This window comes from Manis javanica, chromosome 4, assembly GCF_040802235.1.
Source record: "Manis javanica isolate MJ-LG chromosome 4, MJ_LKY, whole genome shotgun sequence".
Taxonomy (NCBI): domain Eukaryota; kingdom Metazoa; phylum Chordata; class Mammalia; order Pholidota; family Manidae; genus Manis; species Manis javanica.
The window spans coordinates 118,825,194-118,845,592 of record NC_133159.1 but is presented as its reverse complement, the minus strand read 5'-3'; the positions used below and the strand labels follow the sequence as shown (position 1 = coordinate 118,845,592).

At 41.5% G+C, this 20,399-nt stretch overlaps 1 long non-coding RNA gene across 1 annotated transcript; it reads right to left on the bottom strand.

The window, feature by feature from the left end:
• Positions 1-9,448: 9,448 nt before the first annotated feature.
• LOC140848739 (uncharacterized) lies at positions 9,449-13,584 on the bottom strand. Its single transcript, XR_012129854.1, has 4 exons — positions 13,463-13,584; positions 12,539-12,679; positions 10,074-10,162; positions 9,449-9,644 (listed from the first exon to the last, which is right to left on the bottom strand). It is a non-coding gene; the product is annotated as an uncharacterized lncRNA (long non-coding RNA).
• Positions 13,585-20,399: the final 6,815 nt, after the last annotated feature.

Genomic DNA, 20,399 nt, shown 5'->3' with positions numbered 1-20,399 from the left:
AAAGAGAACAGTACAACAAAGGCCCTGTGGCAGGGATGAGCTTGAAGTGCTGACTGGTACTCAAGAGGTAAAGAGGCATGGAAGAGGGTGGCAGTAGATCACATGAACCTTGGTAAGAGGTGTGAATATCTCTTTTAATATCTAGTCTCCTAGAGGTGGCCTGGGATAGAGAAAAAATGAAAAATCATAGCCCAGAAGGAGGACAAAGGCATACATGAGAATCAAGAAATTTAAATGGTCTACATTAACTAGAACCAGCCTGAACCCCAGTCACAAATTTAATCCAGATCTGTGCATTTGACTCCCACCACACCTTCTGAAAATCTTCATAAATTAACCTTGTTGCTCCAGTTGCTCTTCTTGTATGATCTAGGTTCACCGAGGCACTGGTTACAGGTGATTTCCTGATCAAAAGTTTTAAATGGGGAGATTTGGAGGATGAGATCAGGAGCTGGGTTTTCATGTTTGTTCTTCTCTGAAATAATTGGAGGGCCTTGGCCCTCTCTTTGGGCACCGATCTCATCTTGTGTATATTGACCAGTGTGTAATAATCTCCAGAGTCCTTGCTAGCTGTCTGGGGTCATACTATTCCATGACATCTGGCATAAACTCATACAAAAATGTGTTAAAGAAAATTAAACACAGTTGCTCTCTTCCCAGACAAGGCCTTATAAACAGTTGAGAAAGACACATGGCTAAATTGTTAGAGATGAACCCAGTAAATACCATGCCAGGATTAACAATATCCCATGTACAATTTATTCCAATCCTCAGTGGTCATGAAAAGCCTTGATTTCCTCTTTCAAATGGACCCCCAAATCCACACCACCTCCAACCAAGTCTTGCAGGGAGGCACTTTCATTTTCACAGGCAAGACAGTTGTGAAATGAAGAGAAAATGGGTCAGCAAATTCTGCTACTAATCGGCAGCTCGAAAGTAAAAGGTAAAGCCTGCACCCTATAGGGAAGTTACCGATACCATTGCTGATGGTTAGGTGCCCTCTACTGGTAGGTGTTGCAGAGAGCCACCGAGAGCAGAGAGATTATTTTCTTCTGGGACGCCTGCCTCTTACAGTGACCCCGAATGCAGGTGTTTGTCTTCAGGGATTTCCAAATGGAAAACAAGCTTAAACCAGGCCCTACCTCATTCAAGAGAAATCCTTTCATGTCTTTACAAATCCTGGAGGTTGTCTTAGAAAATGTGTAATAGCAGTGAACGCGGAGCACTCTGGGCTCAGAGACTGCAAATAATGTTCTTTGGAAGCTTTTCAGATGGAAGGAGAGCATCCATTAAAAATGAAGTTTACTGGAATCTAAGAATATTCATTTTTTAAAATTCCAGACTTTTTCAGGAAGAACACAGGTTGGCACCGCCATGACAGAAACGGGAAATGTCTCAGTGCCCAAGGAGCACATACGGGATTAAGGAGTTAGCACCTGCTTTGCTTAGGCTGGAATGTGGTGCCGGGTGGCGGGTAAGGGCATGGGATTTAACAAGACCTGGCTCTGAACCCCGGTTCTGACACTTTTGGAGAAGTTATTTAAGGCCTCTGACTTTCTTTTATATGACTCTCTCCTAAGCATTTCAACACCGTCTACACATTCAGTCCACTGACTTCATTCTCATTCCATCAGAACCGCAGCATTCATTCAATAGGGACACAGAAGAAATGTCAAAGTGCTCCAGAGGGAATTACAAGTTTATTTCCTTACTCCCTCGTTTGGGCTTATTGAGTGGTCTCTCGTCAGGGTGCTGTGTTGGGTGCTAAAGGCAATGAATTAGACAGAGACTCTGCCTCAAGGAGCAACAAGTCCAGGAGCAAAGAAAAGATGCACTGACACATAACTGTGATAAGACAGAAAGGTGTCAGTGGAGGGAGTGATACATACGATCTATGGGAGTTCTCAAATGAGAAATTATTTTCAATTCTGAAGAATAAGAAAAGGCTTTTGTTTCACTAAATCATTTCTATGATTTCTGAGCTTTTCTGAGCACCCATCCTTGAACATGTAAGGTTCAGAGTGTTTTAGTTATCCTGTTAGAGGGCTTGAGAAATATTAACAATAATTATACATATATATATACACACACACATATGTGTATGGTTAAATGTATGTGTGGTGAATATATGTTATGGTAATCATTTCACAATACATGTAAATTAAACCATCATTCTGTATGCCTTAAACTTGTCCAATGATACACATCAATTATTTCTCAATAAAACTGGAAAAAAGCAAAGAAATGAAAAAATAAGGTAATTATGAACTCATGGGGAAAGGAAACACTGTGGAAAACAGAAAATCCATTCCTAGTAGGCTACTTGGCTCAGCAATGAATAATAAGAAATTCAAACTGGTGAATTAGCCAAAGTACGATTTAACTATACTAGGGGTAGAAAAAGGACAGTATGTGTTTGTGAGTGTATAAGAGAATCAAATATTCATTTTCAACAAAAAAATGAATAATTTCTATTAATTATAGAAATTATAATAATATATAATATTATTATTAATTATAAGTTATATTAAGAAATGTAATAGTACTGATATAATATTTGGTAATATGGGGGTTTAAACTAGAAGAATCCATTAAAACTTAAAAACATTTACCTTGTTAGTAAGTGCTCAGGGCAGAGGTGGGCTGGGGACTGATTTGCATCATGCGCACCACAAGCTACTTAACTTCTGAAGGCGTGCGTGTGTATTTGATTCCGTGAACTTTTGATGAAGAGAGAGAGGGGGGATGATATGTGGATACATGTTTGTTTGTTTGGTTTTTGTCTGTCCATCTTCCCACAGTCATTCTGGGAATGTAATGTTTGTTTTCTCAGAACATTTTTACTCCTCTATTCATAAACACACGGTTCCCATGGAAGATTACATCTTCTTCAATAACCCTGTTTCCTGGCTTCAGTTGATTGGTGCAGATTTGAGAAGGAAAGAGGGAGAGGAAGATGGAGATGGAAGAGAGAGGGAGGGAGGAGGGGGAGAGAGAGAGAACACAGTGACAGAGAATGAAGAGAGGGTTCTAGCGATGCTGAAGTCCCCGGTCCCACCTCTTTCTGAGGGCCAACTTCATCCTTGCCTCTCCAGGAATTGGTTGTAAATTTTATTTCAAGTGGAAGACCTCCTGTATCCTTTATACCTTTTCCACAGCTAGTTGGAGATTCTTTTCTTCTCTGAGAAGGATCATGTCCACACTCCCGGTCTAAAATGGCCTTGGAGCTGCAGCCATTTGAGGAACAGTCTCCTTCAAATTATGAGACAACTCTGATGACACAGTGGGTGGTTTTAAAATGTGTTCTTTCCTTGACTAGTCAGCAATCTCTTGCTTGAGTCTGGGGAGAATCCTTGCATTGTAAAGTAGGCAATGATGCACTTATAAAAGGCTTCAAATGGTGAGGAAGGGACCCTCCCTGAAACAGTAGGGAGATGTGTCATCTGCAGTCCAGGATTAGTGCAAACCAAGACCTGGGCACTGTGTTGAGCAGAACATGAGAAGATCTTTCTGAGGCAGCAAGTGTACATTTGATCCTTTCTTCTCCTCTCCGCTCATCTTCTGTCTTTGTAAAATCTGTTTGGAGATTAAATCTCCACAAGCACTGGGCATAAAGTGGAAGAAATGTTATGCAATGTGTTTTAAGAAGAGGAAGACACAGAGATGGGAAGAGCCAGGTGCCAGAGGGGCTGCAAATTCTATTCTTCATGAAGTTCAAAGACTGTGATAGTGGCAGAGAGAAAGACATCAAATTTATAGAATAAAGCTGCACTGGATGAAAAGCTGCTAGAAATTACACTTCTGGGATTAAAAAAAAAGAACTGAGACATCACTGATGCTACAAAAGAAATTAAATCATGCAAAGGATGCAGAGGGAAAGGTCCTAAAGGAAATGATGAGAGAGGAAATGACAGACATGGAAGACCATGGGTGATCAAAGGGAGAAAAGGCTGGAATAAATGGAGCACAAACAATTATCAAAGAAAAAATACAAACCAACCCTCCATTCTCTCAAGCTAAAAAGTCTGTATACAGATTATAAGTTCCCATGCTGTCCTAAGCAAAACAATATGAATATGTTCATTTAATTCTGGAGTAATGTTTACATTAGAAGATCAATACACTCTAAAATCACTTCAGCAAACAGAAAAAGATTACTTATGAATGAAAAAACCAGGCTGGCCTCTAACTTCATCTACAACATTAAAGCCACAAGACAAGGAAGAAACACCTGTAGAGCTTTCAGCAGAAACTATCAAGATACAAGTTCTTTTCGTAGCTGGAGGCAATAAAAAGATGTTTTTATTAAATAAGAGCTTGAAAAGGATCCATGGAAAACAATTCTTTGAAGACTGTCTCCAACTAACTGGGGAATACTGAAATATGGACAAGCTTAAAAATGGGAGAGTCATTTCAATAACCGTGATGGGGTTCAGCACTAACATGGGGGAAACACGGCCCATATTTATTTACCTAGTCTTCTCCAGGATAAATGTAAATCTAGTTTTGTAAAAGGGAATCTAAAATCAAAACACTGTTCCTTTAAAAATAATGTAAAAATGATGATTTCATAAAAAAAACCACACCTGAGTCTAAAATGTCAGCTCATATTAACCAAGACTCAGAAATGTGAGAAGAAGGGAGAGTGGAGGACTGTGTACTCAAAAGATCATTTCCTTCTTGACTCTGAGAATTAGTGCATGTAAAGCATGGGAGGGCTTTTGAAATCCTGAAAGATACACATCAAAGGAAGCAAAAGCAAAGAAATATGGTCCACAAAGCAAACAGGAGTAACAAATGAAACAGCACAGAACAATATTTAAGAAGTAGAAAACTCTATGTCAGAACATGAAATAGACTTTTGTGCTACTAAATGATGATGGTAAATACCTCTTTGAAAAGGCAAAGGCTCCTGAGTTGTTTTCCCAAAATCTAACCAATTACTGTCTATATAAGACACCCCAAAATGATGGTAGGCAGAATGTTATAACATCAGACAAAGATACCATTGGACAAATTCAAACAAAAGGAAGCCTAAATCCCAGAAACCACTTTCATATGAAAACATCGAGGTGAGCAGAGGTTCACCTCTTTTGATGAATGGAACAAATATTTGTGAGAGTAATCAAACGGCAAGACAAATTGAACAAAACTTCTGAAAAAATGGGCACACGGTAATATGTGGTGATACTAACATCTCTATTCATGACAGATCTAACAGGCAGAAATTAAGCGTGTACTTGAAAATAACTATTTATTGACCAGGATATCACTGACCAATAAAACTTAATATTCAGCATCCCCAGAATGTAGTCTTTTCTTTCATAATCATAATTTTACATCACAAAAAAATCTCAAGTTCTACAAAAAAGAAAAAAAGTGGTACAGATTTCTTTCCTGTTCCCTTTTCTGACCAGAATAATAAAACTAAAAATGAATGCTCAAAGTCTAAAGTCATAGAAGTAGGAAATTTTAAAGTATTCTTTTAAATATAAGTAATTTATGGACAATACAAAATTGTATTACAAAATACAATTACAAAATATAAATAATGTAGAGTGACTACTACATATCGCCTCTCAGAATTTTTTTAATTTTGTATTTAAAAATATGTCAGTTCAGGTGTGTCTTCTGTAGAAAATCTTCAGTAGGGATGATATTAAAATGTTAAGTTAGCTTTGGGCAATATTTATTTTGTGCATGTAAATTTGCTTATGTGCATGAATTGTTTTTCTCCTTGGCAGCAGACATAGTTTTGAAGTTAAAAACTGTTTTGGTGGGATTGCAAGTTCTTAATCATGATTAAGACAGTAGATAGAAGTTATCTACAGATGACACACCCCTCTAGCAGTATAGATTTGAAGCAAATATAGAACCAATTCTCCTAGAATCAGTGAACTGATCTAAATATAGTGCTTCACACTGAACGATGTGAAAGTGTTACGTTTAACGAAGTAAACTACAAATATCACTTTTAGAAACAAGATTAACCCAGAATGGGAGATTTATTTTTCCATAAATTGGATCTAAACTAATCCCATTCAATTTGTGCCTAAAACGTGTTTTTGCTTTTGACAGATGGATGCATGTTCTTATCCAGACTTTTATCAGAAAATCAGACTATGACTGGAAGGACTTGTCTCACCAAAGGAGGGTTTCTCAACTTAAGTACCATTGACATTTTGGGCCAGGTAAGTCTTCACCGGGAACATGGGGGGTGGCATCCTATGCACCATGGATGTTTTGCAGGATCCTTGGCCTCCACCCACTAGATTCCAGGAGCATCTTTGCTCCCCTGTCCAGTTGTAACAACCAAAAAATGTATTCAGACATTTGCTAAATGTCCACCTGGAGGGAAAAATCACCCCTGGTTGAGAATCACTGTGCCCAAGGATAGACCCCAGGGACTGAACATGAATTGGATGTTGCAAGGCTGACTCAGCCACATTACATTAGGATCGTGTCAAGGACTGGGATTGGGTTACTTGGACCCTGGAAAGCAGGTCACACCCTCTGGGTGAGGAAGGACATTTCCCCTGAAATGAAGTCGAGTGTGATGAACAGTCACAGCCTGGTGTTTGCTCTAAGGAGCCACAGGGAGCCAGATCCCTCTCCCAGTGCTAGGGAAACTGTGGGGGTTGGGGTTACCAGTGGAGGAATGTGGTTTCCATCAGCGCTGCAGTCACATCAGGGTCAGCAGCTGCAGCCAAATGGTAGCGAGAGAAGGAAGCTGGGGATGGCTGTGGGTGTCAGTCATTGGCCGCACATACTTGCAGCAGCTGAGGGATGGGTCCACAGAGCAATAAAGGGAACCTGGACCAGGAACCAGTGGAAGTGCTAATGTCCACCCCCTTGACCACTCAGCTATATGTGCTTCTGTCCCTTAAATTCATCCAGATACAGCATCTCCAGAATTCCGACAGGTCACAGTTTCTCAGGAAACTTATAGGAAGAGCATGAATCGCACTTCTGCTGCTGTGCTCAATCTCAAGGCCTCAGCTGGTCTGATCTTCCCCTTCTCTACCTCCCATTTATGGGCATAACTGGGATTTACAGGCATAACTGGGAGTGGGGTTACCAAGAGGCCCCCAAGTGAATCAACTCCTAGATTGCTTTCCTTAGCAGCAATTTTACCTCCTCATGATGATCAAGCCACAACCCTTCTCAGTACTCATGGCAACTGCTTTCTTTGGCTGCTGGTCTGCTAGCACAAGGAGCCTAAAGTGACCACCTGGTACTGTAGCTCTAAGGTTCATGAGACTCTCACTTTGCCCCTTGGTGGAAGTACAAGCCTTGCATGAATCAGGACCTTAAGATTCAGACTCAGGAGAGGAAGCAGAGATTCTTCAAGAGGGAAACTGGGAATGGTATTTATAAGGGGCACAGCTACTTTCACTGCTTGGTTCCTGGACCCAAGTGTTCCATGCTTTGGAGACCCAGCCAGAGGAAAGGCCCTGTGCTTCAAGGGTGTTGCCTCGAAGCTGATACATCAGCTGCATTTTCAAGAAGCCATTCTATTCTTCCATCAGGCTGGCAGCTTCTAGACAATACAGTATGTGGTAAGACCAGTAGGTCCTATGCTCATGTGCCCACTTCCATGCCTCCTCTGCCAACCCTTGGACTGAGGAGATGCTATACAAAATTGCACGTAGCAAGGTCGAGCCTGCTCTGGGAGCCTTTGGAGTAAGGATGCTGGCTGAGCAAGGGCAGGCAGGGAAGGCACACTGTTACCCAGGTTTTATGTCACTCCTAGTTAAGATGAATTGCTCTTTGTAAAGTAGAAAGGGCCCAGTGTACTGGACTGGCTAACAGTAGCTAACTGGTCTTATCAATGGGATCATACCATACAGGTTCTTAGCACTGGTCTTTTCTTCTGTAAGCTCAGACATGTAGCAGAAGTCCAGCCTGGTGAGTCTTATTCATGGTGAGAGGAAGCCAGTGTCATGGGGCCCATGTGTTTCGTCCATTTCTACCATCATGGAAATTCCATTCATAAGCTCATGCTCTAAACAATGGGGGGGGCCCAGGACAGAGGCTGGCTGTCATTAACTGGCTTGAGTTAACATACCCAGTTGGGTGCTAAGTGCCTCTTCTTCAGAAGATGTTCGAGGTATGAAGGAAGGAAATGCAGAAATATCAAGTCATCACATTTGGTGTGCACGCACACCTATCCCACCTGCGTGCCTCTTCCCCCGGACCTCCTTGCCTCTTCTTCCAGGCCACTGACCAACAATCTAAGTCATTTTCCACTGACCATGAGTCTACATATATTCTAATCTCGAGTCAATGATCTCTCCACACAAAATGGATAACCATGAGTACCACCTGACACCCTGCCCACTAGGACGATCTCTTCTCATTTCTGTTCTTCAGGGCCACCCCTAAGTGAGGCCATGAAGCAGAATTTCATTTTCAGTTCACACAAGCCTGCTGAGCTGACTCTCATCTGTATATTTAGCATAGTTTTTCTCCTCTGCCAACTGGACACAGGGAATGATCTGTGAGGTCGAAGAGGCGAGCTGAGGTCTGGGTATAACAGTGGGAGGGGTCACGGAGGTCTGGCATCTGGGCCACTGGTGCTCTCTGACCTGCTCCAGCTCCATCCGGAACGCACTGCTTCTATCTTGCAGTGGCCTCTCCAGCCTTATGGCTTGGTGAGTCTGCCAGTACCCAGTTCATTTTATTCAGTTCTGGTTCCATAATGTCCCACAGTTAGATGTTCTGTCTCTATCAGTAGCAGATCAGCTGTTTGTGTGTGTGGTTTTGACAGTGTGTGGTTCACTGTTGCAGATGGCATAGCTTTAATGAAGATCTGAAGAATTCATAGAAAACCCCATGAATTCACTACTGGGGCTTGCTGGAAATTCCAAAGTGGCCAGGCTGCTTATACTGTAGCCTGAATCTGGCTCAGGGGTATTTTTTATCTGAGCCCTCTTAAAACTATCAGCTTCTGCAATAAATAAATGGGCCAGAGTAGTATTCTCAAGTGCGTAAATGCTGCATCTAAACCTGAGGAGGCCAACCAAACCATGTGCTGCTTTGTAAGCAGTAGGAGGGGCACAGAGCAGTAACATAACATATCCTTTGTTTAGGAAGGGATGACTCATTTCTCCAGAACACAGGGCCCCTAATTTTCACTGATGCATCATGTTTCTAAATCTTTGTAGGGCTTATCTCCATCCTTCTAGAGTGCATGTGCCTTACTAACTACTTCTTCTTCATCAGGTCCAGCTTATAGTCCACAATATGGGCTAAAATGGTGTTCTACAGAATGTCCAGATGGCCCAGATGCTTTCAACAATACAATGACAAAGAGCAAGGGCATTAACATATCTCTGGGGCAAGACCATGAATGTGTACTGCTATTCATCCCATATGAATGCAAATTGCCCCTGTCCTCCTATTTGATGGGTATTGAAAAGAATGCATTTGCCAGATCAATAGCTTCATGCCACTCACCAGAGTCTCTGATAAAGACACCACTTCCAGTAGAGCAGCTGCAATTGGGTTGACTGTTTGGTTAAGCTTGCCGTGGTGCTCCGTCATTTTCTATGATCCATCTGGTTTTTGCAGACCACCACTCCCGCACTTCTGGCTCCATGTTGACGGTTAAATTGTTGAGGGTGACACAAGTATGCCATTTCCTCAAAGAAATGATGATTGTTTTACATTACATCTCAGCTGGGGTGGGGAGAGTTTCAGGGGTTCTATTTGGCATTTGAACTATAATAGCTCTTTAGAGTTTATAGTTTGAGCTGATAGGTCGAGGAAACAATGTAAGGGTTTTGCCAGCATCTTAATATGTCCATTTCCATTATATGGTCAGGAACTGGAAACATGACCCAGTGTACCCATCCAGTGGACTCATTTGTTGCATGACCCCCTTAAACTCTTATTCCATTGGGGTCAGGACAGGGCTTTGTGTCCCTGGGGGACAGTGCCAACTTGAATCTCACATCCACCAGAATTCAAACGCTGTGGTCTTCCCTTTTCTCCAGTGTGCTCTTACCTGGGTAGATGGCCAATGATACCTTTAGGAAAGAACAGAGGGACTCAAGGCCACAGATATTTACCATGCTGACGTACAGTCTTTGCTCATGGGGTTCTGTCCTCTCCTTCTGTTAATGGGCTCTGGGACTGAGAACTGGCTCAGTTCTGAAAACTGGAAAAGAAAACTTTCCTTTGGGGTACAGCTCTTCTGTTATCCATTCTGGATGTCTTTTGATTATATTTACTATATAATACTCTTATCTTACCCACATCTCTTGCCCATAAGAATGCCATGATCTGTGAACTATCACTTGGGCTGACATTCTGATCTTGCTGCTCTTTTGGTGATTATGTCCAAGTTGCTTCTGCAGGTTAGTAGCTGATTCCTGGTCTCAGCTATTCTGGGATCCTATCATCATCACTGCTACAAGGAAACCCAGGTCTGTAATAGCATCTCCAACCATTAGCTGCTGCCTGCAGAGGACAATCACCAATGAACTCAGTAATGCCAGTGCCCTCACACCGGTGCATCCCTTATCACTTCAGTAATGGCATGGTGTCTAGCTCTTCCGAACAGAATGGTGTCAGCCAGTGTATTTTCTGGTCTTCTATAGTAGAGCCATTCTACATGCCCACCTCACTGGGCCTCTGATGGTGTCCTGTACATTCTGCCATGGAAGACTATTTTATTTAATGTGAGTCATCACTTTTCCCAAGCTTCCAAGAGCCACCCAGGTGGTGTATTAAAACTTGTCCCCATGCTTGACAAACTCTCCTTGACCTATGCTCTCAAGACTTACTACCGGGCATATCTCCCAGTTCCTGCCAGTAATTGTTAGCCAGTGCTTCAGACTGTTCCAGATTGTCATTTCTATCCCAGATTAGTCCAGCCTTGTGATGAATGGGTGGATTTTGGTGTCTTCTCATCAGTGTGTTAGCTACTTCTGAGGACAGTGGTGTTAGAGTCTCTCCAGCATGTCCAGAAGAGGTGGCCCCATCAGCCAAGGGCAGTTTTCCAGAGAAGATCACACATGTAAGCCCTTAGCTGCAGCGCTTGGGGTAACTGGGGATGGTACTGTGGCCAGTAAAGTCTACTGAGTGGGGCACCAATAATCTCTACTGCACATGCATAGTCTAGATTCTTCTACCACGAATTTGATATTTTTGTTATAAAAAATTTGAAAGATATATATTGGACCCTCTTTACATAGATGATACACATGTAAATTTGCATATTGCATCTTTAAAATATAAATTGATAAATGTAAGTCTAAACATAGTTTTCTGTGAAATATATTTCTACATACATTTATATGTTAACATATATAAATATATATTTAAACAAAAGAATATATAGTACATCTCTAAGTTAGGAAAAATGGTGAAAGATGTCTACCAAATTCACTGTGGTTATTACTCCTGGGGGTAGCAAAGGACATGACCAGGAGGCAGTCACACCTTTTTGTAAAATATAAGATAGGAAAAACATGTTTTAGGATAATATTTAATAACAAAAATGTTCATAATAACTAAAATAAGATTGCATGTATATTTAAATAAAGAATACTCTAGAGCAACAAAAATGATCAATCTATAGTTAAGTGCATCAATCTTGAGAAAATACAGTGCGGTTCCATTTAGAAACATTTTAAAAATAAACTAAATTATATTGTTTAAAGGTGTAAGCATAGATGACAGAGTAGAATTAGGAATGGTTATCACAAAAACCAGGACCATTCTGGGTGCCTCTGGGGGCAAATGGGTCATGGAGGAGAATGAACATGAAGAAGCCATCATAAGGGATGAGTAATGTTTTATTTACCTAGGGGCAATTATATGAGTTTTTGCCTTCCACATAAAAGTGGGTTACACTCATTTGCTTATGACTCATTTTACAATAAAACAGCAAAAAGGTGTACCCCACTAAATCCTATGTAGGTCTAATCTTCACTTCATGGTGAAATATATACAAATAGAAAAACCCCTTAATTTAAGGGTTTCAAAACCCACTTTAACCCTATAATTCAAAATACTAATCATAGGCGATTTAAAAAATGCTTTCCCTATTTTTCTAGAATTGTCAATAAACCTGAGGGGGTTTTTACTTTTTTTGTTTTTGGTATCATTAATCTACAATTACATGAGCGACATTATGGTTGCTAGACTACCCCCGTCACCAAGTCCCCCCCCACAAACCCCATTACAGTCACTGTCCATCAGCATAGTAAGATGCTGTAGAATCACTACTTGTCTTCTGTGTTGTTCAGCTCTCCCCATGCCCCCCCTCCTTACATTATGTCTGCTAATCATAGTGCCCCTTTTCCCCCTTGTCCCTCCCTTCCCACCCATCCTCCCCAGTCCCTTTCCCTTTGGTAACTGTTAGTCCATTCTTTTTAAAATAATTTTTAAAGCAATGTTTTTTAAGGCATCAAGACCTGGAAGTTTCCTGAATTGTAAAAATTACAAAGAAAATAATACATTTCTAGAGGTCCCATCTTTCTTGTTGAACAACAGTTTGGTGCCTGCAGGTGTCACTGCTAACACTTACCTTCATTATCCCTCGGGCCCCTTAGCGGGGCCTGCAGATGCTCTGGGAGGCAGACCTGACCTCCCCTGGAGTCTCTGATGAAGGGTCAGCAGAAAGCTCTGGCTCATTTCAGAGGTAGGTACCCGCAACGACCTGATCTCTCTGCAAGGAAGTATTTGACAGCTTATTTTCTGAAGACCACTGATGTGGAAAGGGGAAATCTTTTCCTTTGCATTCAAAGAATAAATACTGCCTAGGACAAAGTCCTTCATGCATCTGATAAACCAAAAACTCTAGTTACTGAGAGATCTCTGAAATGAAAGGATTTATTGAGCTGGTACAGATGCATCCAGAGAAAAGACTGACACATGGGACAGGAAGTTCCTGCTTCACCACTAGGAAGGCTGGTTAACAGAAACAACATGCCCACCAGACTCGAGAAACAGCATATTTATGAGGGATCTCAAGGAAAGAAAGTCTGTTAAATTCACACTGGCTACAGATAAGGAAGGTAGGCTAACATGAAGCAGGAGAAGGTCTGGGATAGGAGGTTAGTCCACATGGAAGGCTCGTAATTGGTTGGTTGTTGATGTTGGTCAGACACTGGTCAGGGGCAAGGGGGATGTGGTGGTTCTGAGAACCTTCTAGATGATTTTTTATGTGACTTAATCCATGGAGGGTTACTGGTTAGCTATGGCCCATGGTTATTGACCAATTACTTTCCCTTTTCTCTCTCTCCCATTCTCTAGACCTTATGTCACTTAATTTTAGAATGTCAGATTTTTTCCATATTATAGCCCATAACTGCCATACACAGGGGTTCATGGCATCAAGTCAAAAATTGTAGTTCCACCACTTGCTGGCTGTGTGACCCTGGGAAAATTATTTAACTTCCCTGAGCCTCAGTTTCATCAGCTGAAAAGATGTAGATGAAAAAGATCCTACCTCATGTGAGCTCTGTGAAATATCACGCCCGCATCTGCCAGCTGACATCCTCCGCCTCCCTCTCTGCATCTGCATCTCCACGCAGAGCACTGGGCGGAGCTCTTTATACAGCAACACAGCCGATAATGGCTCATTGACAACACTGTGAGCCTGCACCTGTGCAGTATGCCAATTATGACATCACTGCACATGTGCAGTGGGCAGGTAGGTTATGGTCAGGTGAGCATCCTGGCCGTGGGAATTTCCACCTTCCCTACAGCATGAAAAAAGAGGCTGTAGAAATGAAAAGTAGGTTTCTTCTGGACTCTCTGTAAATGAGAAGATTCCTAAATAAGGTAGGCAAAGGAGATGGATTTTTTTAATCTAAATCACCTAGTTCAGCTGATGACCTCCTTTCAACTGACTCATTCAAGTGAAAACCAAGTCTCTGATACTCTCAAGTCTTTCTGGAAGCTTGATTATGGAATCCCATAGCAGAGGAGTACCTGAGTGCTGACCAAGCACCTTGATTGAATATACTTTTGTGTAATGTTTAAGCTAAAGAAAACTGTTTCATGTTCTCTGGGACACAACCTATCCAGCACCTAAGAAAAAGGGAGGATTGTTGACCCTCTTTCCAGGATGTCAAGAGCTAGGAAAAGAGTGCCTGTGGCAGTGGCTGTGGGATGGCAGGAAAATCACTGGGCAGGAATTCAGGGGGCCTGGGGTCTTGGTACCAACTTAGCCACACTGAGGTTATAGAGTATATGTACTGGGGGGTGGGGAGAAACTTGCAGACAAAAATACCTGAGATGAATCCCAGCTCTACCATTGCACCATTTTTCAGCTGCAAAACTGAAAAGGCTGATTTTTCTGGTCTTCAGGGTCCTCGTCTTGAAAACAAAGATGAAATAATTCTCAATCTTAATTGCATATTAGAATCAGCAAGGTTTTTATTTTTGTTTTTTAAGAAATGCTTGTCCTACCTTACCTTAGACCAATTGAATTAAAATCTCTGGGATGAAGCAGGGCATTAGTATTTTTTAAATTCTCCCCAAGGTGATTCAGATGCACTGGGAAGGTTGAGAACCACTGGCTAGATTCTCTCCAAGTGCTGACATTGAAGCACTCCACCATGGCACATAATCCAAATATATCTGTCTGAGGATTTAAAATGTGTACTATGGACTCCATATCAAAATAATAAGAAAAAAAGTTCACGCTCTGAATTTGTCATATGTTTTCAAGAGCATGTTTGCAGCCTTGCAGCTGAATGAAAGAAAGTTTTTGCAGCTGGTTGGAGAACAGGACTATGTGGTCCTGGGCTGAAGGCTTTCCTTACAGTGTTAGCCATGTGGTGCTTTATAGAAAGGTGCTCTGCTAACATCAAGCTGAAAATCTCACTTGTATTCATATTGCAGCATGGTAAACCCCATGACTGCCTGTTTCTCATGGTATTTTAGTTTCTAATACTAATTTTCCTCAAAACTACTCTCTGTCATTTGTGTGTTCCTTGAAAACACTAGAGCCATATGCTGTTTTTTGCAGCATCCTGACTTCCCAGCAATCCAGTGCTTGAGCATTTTCTGGATGAATAGGGCATCTCCACCTCTGCCGAAGGAGATTGATGTCAGGGGACTCCTCTACCCACTACCCATAGAATCAGTGCTGCCCTTGGGTTGCCTAAAAAGAAAGTCTGGGTTTTAAGCTAACAACACAAGCTATCACAGCCATTTAGGGCAAAGTATTGCTAATAGCAGCAGAATCAGAAATCTTTTCTGGGACCCTCTACTTTGTGAGTAAACTGTATGAATACCAAGGCTATTTTCCCTAAGAAAAAAGTCTCAATTTTTTTCTTTTCTTTTTATCAAAATAAAAAGAATATAGGTTAAAATTTTTGCTGTCAGGGGTCATAGTTTTTAGGAAATCCCCAAGAGGGCTCTGTAGTTTCAGTATTTTTATTTGAACCAGTCAAGTTGCATAAATGTCTTGGTCTTGCATCCGGGTAGCTACTCTGTAATGATTTGGCCTCCCTCTGAGCAAAAATTTCTTATAAAGGGTCAGTGAAAGAATAAGCAGAGCAGAAAGCTAGAAATAGCCCAATTTAGTTACTATTTAACACTCTGCAGTTTCCTACAGTGAGTTTCAAAATCTAAGATCCATCTGTGGCCAGGAAAACCAAAAATATTTCTTTAATATTTTAGAACCTGAAACCACTCAGCAGTAAGGGAAACACTGCCTGTTATGGAATGTGTTTAATTATGGAGTAAAAAGACAAACCTCTAGAGTTAGGAAAACCAGGCACCTCTTGCTGTTAACAGAGACACAAGCCAAAATCATCAACTACAATGTAGCTGTGAAGCTTACAGCAGTGATGTCTCCCCATTTCCATTCCTTCCCTGATCTTATTTTCAGTCAAGGAGCATCCCAGTGCTTAAAGGTATCCCTAAATGATGCCTGGACTCACAGTGCAGCCCTGATCGCTGCTGATAGATTTGTGGGAGTCCGAGGACTCCCCCGCTGCATGTTGGCTGTCCCCCTCCGCTGCCTGCTCTGGGCTCTCTCTCAGCCTGCCTCTCCTTGTTCTGGCACCTGCCTTGCTGCCTCCTATTAAAAAGAAATCATGGGACCTAAATGGAGTCACTTATACTAAAGCCCCACCAAGCCTTAGTACCTAACCTCCTCGACCTTTCAGACTCTCCGAGGAGCAGAATTTTAAACCGATCAATCTGGAATTTCCTGATCAGCACTAGTGAGGTAATCTGCCTGAGAAGACCCCTTGTCTTCCCTCAAGGGAAGGTAACCTTGCCTGAAATAATTGTTTCTTTTCTTTTGCCAATAGTTTCCTTGTCCCTCCTGTTTCTGCCTCTAAGAGCCTTCTGTTCTGTACAACTCCATGGAGCACCCTTCCATTTGTTAGATGGGATGCTGTCCAATTCATGATTCATTGCATAAAGCCAATTAGATCTAATTTACTCAGTTGAATTTTTGTCCTGTAACACACCCAAACTTACACGTAACACCAAATTCCTGGCTTATGTGTCCTTAGATCCTTAGGTGAATCTGAATTATTTAGCTCTTGACTTCTCCCCAATGGTAGATTTTAAGCCAGAAGTAAGAAGATTTAGACCCTATATTCACTCCATATTCTGCTTTATCTGTCTTCCCCCAACACATTGCTCATGAGTTTTTACCAGCTATACTTTAATAATAAATATGTATTTGGCCTTTTTCATGGTTCTTGGCACAGACCTCCTACAAACTGTTAGGATTTCATGAGTTATAGGAGACTTTGTTATTCATAACAAAGTTTATGCTAATGAAGTGAGTCAAGGTGGGCCCCTCAATAGCTTCGCAATGGGGGCTGGTCACCAGAGAAACCAGTTACATAGAGGGTTAGAACCATTAGCTCCATGACCTGCCTTGGGAGATGGGAAAGGGCTAGAGATCACATTCAATCACCAGTGGCCAAAGATTTAATCAATCATGCCTAAGTAATGGGGCCTCCATATAATACTAAGAATGATGAGGTTTGGGGGAGCCTTTGGGTTGGTAAGCACATGGAAGCACTGGGAGGACGGCATGCCGAGGGATGGCAGGGAAGCTTGAACCACCTTCCTCCCCATATTTGCTCTGCGCATCTCTTTCATCTGGCTGTTCCTGAGTTGTATCCTTTATAATAGACTGATAATCGTAAGTAAAGCACTTTTCTAAGTCTGGGGAATCGTTCTGGGGAATTGTCAAACCTGAGAGGGATTGTGAGAACCCCCATTTTGTAGTGAGCCAAGAGAAAAGTACTGGAAGCCTAGGACTCCTTTGTAGCTGGACCTTGAAGATGTGCAGTCTTGCGGGCCTGAGCCTTTAACCTCCGGGGTCGTGCTCAGTGTCAGAATTGAATTGTAGGATACACAGCTGGTGTCAGAGAATTAGAGAGCTGGTGACAGAACAGTGTATTTCAATTACTGGAGAAAACCATGCACTGACTGAGAAGGAACCCTGGTCTCTGCCTGAGAAGTATGAGTGTGCAGAGGGTTTCCCCCACCCACTGCCTTGGGAGTGTGGGTCACTGCCGAGTTAGGGAGAGGAGGTCCAGGGCCGTCAGCTAACTACACAAGCTGTGTTGGCTGTCTAAGCAGAAGCAAAGTCAGATGTACTGCTTGACCAACCATTGCCGTGGAAGATCTGCTTTGTGGGAAACCAGTGTGAGTCCCGGGTCCCCGCCACTGTGCCCACATTCTTGGTTTTGTTACAAAGGAAAATGATGCCTTGGAACAATGTCTGGCTTGTGCAGGCTGAGGTTAACTGAGGCTTGGTTATTCCTTGAGGACCCCATCACTGCTGTGATGTGGTGGTGATTCATTTACTGATCTTAGTCATTTCAACTATTTATACGCCGGTGTCAGTCTCACCAAACATAACCACAAGAGGCTGCTGGCCTCCGTCCATAGAGTAGCCATTGGAGGATCGAGCAAGATTTGCTGGTGATTTTATACAGGAGGGAGAACTACAAGGACATACGGAGAATGTACTGGCATGGCCCATACATCAAACAGTTTCCCTCATCCCTCAGAGGGAGGATGTGATTGGCTTGGAAGGCCCCAAACTCTGCTGCCCACAAAGCCTGTAACGCTTCCCAGTTCTCTGAGTTCCCAGGGCCTTGCACGCTCATGGCCCTTCAACTTCTAGTTGTCTGTCTCATTCTGCACCTTCATTCCTAGATCTTAGCTTCTGCTTCTTATGAGACAAAGAGACAGAGAGAGGGAAAACAGAAGGAGAGAGAGGGAGGGAGAAGGAAGGGAGAATCAAGAACTGACAGAAAGTGTTTCTCAAGTTTAATATTTTACTGAAAGCATGGTGGTCGTGGGAAGGTGTTACATTGTTGACTTTATCCCTCTTTTCCCTTAGTGGCCTTTCCTCTCCCCACCACTGCCGTCTCTCCTGCACACTCCTTCCCTCCAGTTGGGTCCCAGAGACTATTTGTACCACTATGATGTAATCTCAAAGAAATATTGCTAAGTGAAAAAAATTAAATAGATAGAGGTACATGTGTATATTATTCTATAGTTTGTCTTTTTTCCCCAAAGGATATTTACTTTTAAAATAGAACAATAGGAAGACAAAAAAAAGCAGTTTTTGAAAATGATTACCTGTGGGACAAGGAGAAGATGAGATTTACTTGAGTGTATCTTGTTTTTTATATCTAACTTTAGAACCATGAAATATTGTACATAATTTCAAGGCAAAGTTAAATAAAAAGCATTCCCTAGATATCGAAAGTAAAATGAAGTAAATGAACCTCATTGTGTAACAATTAGCAGCATAAACCACTGGTAAGAAACAATTCCAAGTGAGTTTAAAAGATAGCAATTTGATTGTGAAATTTCAGTGCCTTATAACCTAAGGACTGAAAGAACTGGGTGGGGAAGGACGGTAGTTTTAGGACTCATACAGTTGGTGGTAAAGTCCGTACTGTCATGCTGAGATGGCTTTAGCGTGGGATACATCAAACGTATAATTGTGTTGGTGTCATTGAGTATATCAGTGTAGGTGAAAGGATTTGAGTATAGAAGATTGATGAGGCGAAGTAAAAACCCTGTAGTTTTTTTTTTTAAATTAGAAGTATGGTTGTGAACTCACACCATATGTCTTAACTGAAGGAATATATACTTTCTAGCTCCATCCACTGAAAAGGTACAGAAGTAACGACCAACTCATTAGCAAAGAGCACCCAAACTGAGATCTCTAAACACTATTTCTCACTAAAGAATCCTTAGAGAAATGGCTGCTTTCAGCCTGCAGAAAAAATACAAGATTAGTCTGGAATAATTGTCATTTCAGAAGGAAAACAATCTATCCAAGATTATTTGCATTGTGTCACAAGGCCTCAGTCTATTGTCTAAGTTCTCAGTGGCTAAGGAGGAGTCACCTTGAACACCAAAAAGGGTAATAACAACTGGCATGATTTGAAACACATCAAGTACATTTCAAATCATGAGTTTAAAACAATTCTTAAACAAAACAAGAAACAAAAAAACACCCTGTCTGGACACTTTTGGAGGATGCTAGCAAACAACCTTATTATTTTTAAAACAACAAAAAAGTTATCCTTCTTTCCTATACAATTAGTCATAACCAAGAATAAACAAAGGGACTTGTTTTTTAGCAGTATATGTAGCTAATAATAAAGAATGAATGATAAAATTTGAATGTCTTTTGTATCCCCTAATAATTTAAAGGATCTAAATTAGAGATCAGCAAATATATTCTGTAAAAAAACAGAAAGTAAATATTTTGTTTTCTATAGAATATTCTGTAGGACACAATGGTCTCTGTCACAACTGCTTAAATATGCTGTTACAGTGGAGAAGCAGTGAAGGACAACACATGAATGAGTGGGTGTGTCTGTCATCAAAAAAAACTTGCCAAAACAGGCAGTGGATTGGATTTACCTCTTAGATTGCCTATGTTTGATCTAGGTAACTACCAAAAGAGGGACAAGACATTATCTGCCTCCTGATGGAAGTGCACCCCACCACCTGTGAGGTAGACTTGAGAAGGAAAAAAAAAAATCAAACCTGAATCTAACCGTGTCTCAACATCTAAGTTCAAAGTTTCAGGGAATTCAGCAGATACCCAGTATCATACAGACACAGCCAGGAAAACACAGACTGTTGGAAGTTCTGTAAGACAAAGGATGCAGTGTCCTCAACATGTAACTTCAAGGGAAAAAATGAAAGACTTGGAAGGACAATTTATAGATTGGAAGAGACTTAAAAAACATATGTGTGTGTGTGTGTGTGTGTGTGTGTGTGTACATACATAAATAACATACATAACAGAAGTACTCTCAAAACTCCAATTCTTGCCCAACTTTTCTGTGAACCAACTCGCTAACATGGCTCTCCTCCAGGTCTTGAATTCCCCAGCCCAGCGAGGGTCTTACTCTGTAAGACTCCCT